The sequence below is a fragment of the Felis catus genome, chromosome E1 (genome assembly GCF_018350175.1).
Source record: "Felis catus isolate Fca126 chromosome E1, F.catus_Fca126_mat1.0, whole genome shotgun sequence".
In the NCBI taxonomy this organism is placed as follows: Eukaryota; Metazoa; Chordata; class Mammalia; order Carnivora; family Felidae; genus Felis; species Felis catus.
In genome coordinates this window covers 1,357,753-1,360,180 of record NC_058381.1, presented here as the reverse complement: position 1 = coordinate 1,360,180, position 2,428 = coordinate 1,357,753, and the positions used below count along the sequence as shown (strand labels likewise).

Here is a 2,428-nt window from a genome sequence, read left to right as displayed (position 1 = left end):
GAGTGGCATCAGGACCCCACGAGCCTGTGACTGTCCCTGTTGCCCAGATGGCAGAGGGAGTGTGATGTGGGGGTTACACATGTGGACTGTGGCTCAGACAGAAGGACAAGAGCCAATTCCACCCGACCTCCGACCTCGGGCAACTGGGAAACCGTACCCTTCTGAGCCCAGCTTCCCTCATCCCCACGATGGGGTGGCCATCGTCCCGTGGAAGACGGGGCTGTGAAATCCGAGCGGACGTGCAGGGGACACGCCAGGCACGGAGCCTGATGTGTTTCCTGCCCCAGGGGGTGCACCTGGAAACAGTGTCTTACCCCGCTGGAGGGACCCCGCGGAGGTGTTTCTGGGGAGAGGTTTCAGATGTGCTGGACCTGCCCCCGGCCCCCTCCCCCCTCCCCGTGCCAGGAGCTCTGCAGGGCCTCACCTGTGCCGCAGTTTCCGCGCGTCTCAGCCAGAGGTCACCCAGCCTTGGAAGCCGCCTGCTTTCTGGGCTCTGGGCTGAGCTGAAGTGGGGACTCCCAGCCCCCCAGCACCGCCGTGGACGTCGGGGCATTGGGTGACCCCTGGAGTGGCGATTCTTGGTCTGGGGAGTTTGGAAGCGCGTGGAAGAGTGGCCAGGAAGGGTCTCCTGGGCGGGGTGGCGGGGAGAGACAGGAAGGAAACTGTCATTTACTGAATATCCATTTTAGGTCAGGCCCTTACGTTCTGAGCTCTCACGATGATCCTTTGGGATGGGTGATGGTAATCCCAGATTTTAAATCATAAAGATGAGGGGCGCCTGGGGGCTCAGTTGGCTGAGCGTCCGACTTTGGCTCGGGTCATGATCTCACGGTTTGTGGGTTCGAGCCCCGCGTCGGGCTCTGGGCTGACAGCTCAGAGCCTGGAGTTGCTTCGGATTCTGTGTCTCCCTCTCTCTCTGTTCCTCCTCTGCTCATGCTCTGTCTCTCTCTCTCTCTCAAAAATAAGTAAACATTAAAAAAAAAACCCACTGATTTCTGGGCGACTGGGTAGCTCAGTTGGTTAAGCGTCTAATTTCAGCTCAGGTCATGATCTCGCGGCTTGTGAGTTCGAGCCCTGCATCGGGCTCTGTGCTGATGGCTCCGAGCCTGGAGCCTGCTTCGGATTCTGCATCTCCCTCTCTCTCTGTTCCTCCCCTGCTCACGCTCTGTCTCTCTCTCTCCCTCAAAAATAAATAAACATTAAAAAAATATGTCGCTTTGCTGGGTAACACCATGTTTTATCCTACAACACGCTTACCCTTTCTCGTTGCGTATACTCCCACACTCGGAGGCGGGCGTTGCTGCACGAGCCTTCTGGGGTATCGCTGCTGTCTCCTGGGGTAGAGCCCTGCAGGCGCCCTTGCGTCTAATAAAACCCAGCAAAGCAGCCTTCCAGGTGACTGCGGCCCCGGCCCCGTCCAGCCGCCAGGGAATATGGCAGATACGGAGCAGGCGCGGTGTCCCTCTGCCCGTCACCCCCGTGGGGAAGGAGGCTTCACGTTGCAATCCGGGTCCCCTGATGGCCGTGCGGTTCGCTGTGTGGGGTGCCCGGCCCAGGTGGGCTCCCAGAACCCCCTAACCCCCTCGGCTGCTGGCCCCACTCGGTGTCACGGCCTCCGTGGTGACCCCACGTCTGTGTCTCCAGCCCCCATCGTGCCTCTGGATTCCAGGTCTCTGTCCAACCCCTCCACCTGCTGTGGCTTCACCTCCTCGCCCTCCCTGCCAGCCCTTCCCTCCCTCCAGTCAGTAACTGCTCGGGCCCCAGTCACGGGGCTCTCTCTCGACCCCTCTCCTTCTCTCAAACCCCATGTCCAGAGCCTGCCCTCACGGGGCCCAGCCGGCCACCCTCTCCCACCCGGATCACCGCAGTAGCCCCCTCACGGCCCCCACCCCTGACCGCGATGTCGCCCCTTCGCTGCCTGCTTTCTGGCAGCTAGAAGTACCCACTTCAGTCGTAAACTGGGTCAGGTCACTTTCCCGCTCAGAATCGCACAATACTCCCCATTTCCCTTGGAGTAAAATCAAAGCCCACTCGTGGTTCACGAGGCCCCTGGCGTCTCTCTGGCTCTCTCTCCTACCTCTGCCCCCTCGGGACTCCTTTCTGCTCCCTGAACGCACGGGGAACCCTCGCCCCAGGGCCTTTGCCCCAGCTCTCCCCGCCTCTTGGGCTGGCTTCCCCAGATGGCAGAAGGTCTGTTTGCTCGCCTCCTGTAAAGCCGCGCCCCTCGCCCCCGCCAGACCCCTCACACCACCTGGCCTCACGGGTGTGCTCACTGGCTTCCTGTTACCCTCACCTGCCGATAGGATTTAGCTCCTTGAAGACGGGCTGAGACCACTTTGCTGACCCGTAGCGGTACCGGCCGCCGCGGGATGGGCGCCATGCAAGCTAATTGCCCGGTTCCTCTCTGTCCTGCTCACTGTGGCCACCG

General features: G+C 61.2%; 1 long non-coding RNA gene across 1 annotated transcript; it reads right to left on the bottom strand.

Annotated features, from left to right (window-relative positions):
- Positions 1 to 430: 430 nt before the first annotated feature.
- On the bottom strand, positions 431 to 2,203 carry LOC123382122. Its single transcript, XR_006590032.1, has 3 exons — positions 2,078 to 2,203; positions 1,258 to 1,365; positions 431 to 628 (listed from the first exon to the last, which is right to left on the bottom strand). It is a non-coding gene; the product is annotated as an uncharacterized LOC123382122 (long non-coding RNA).
- Between the last annotated feature and the right edge of the window lie 225 nt (positions 2,204 to 2,428).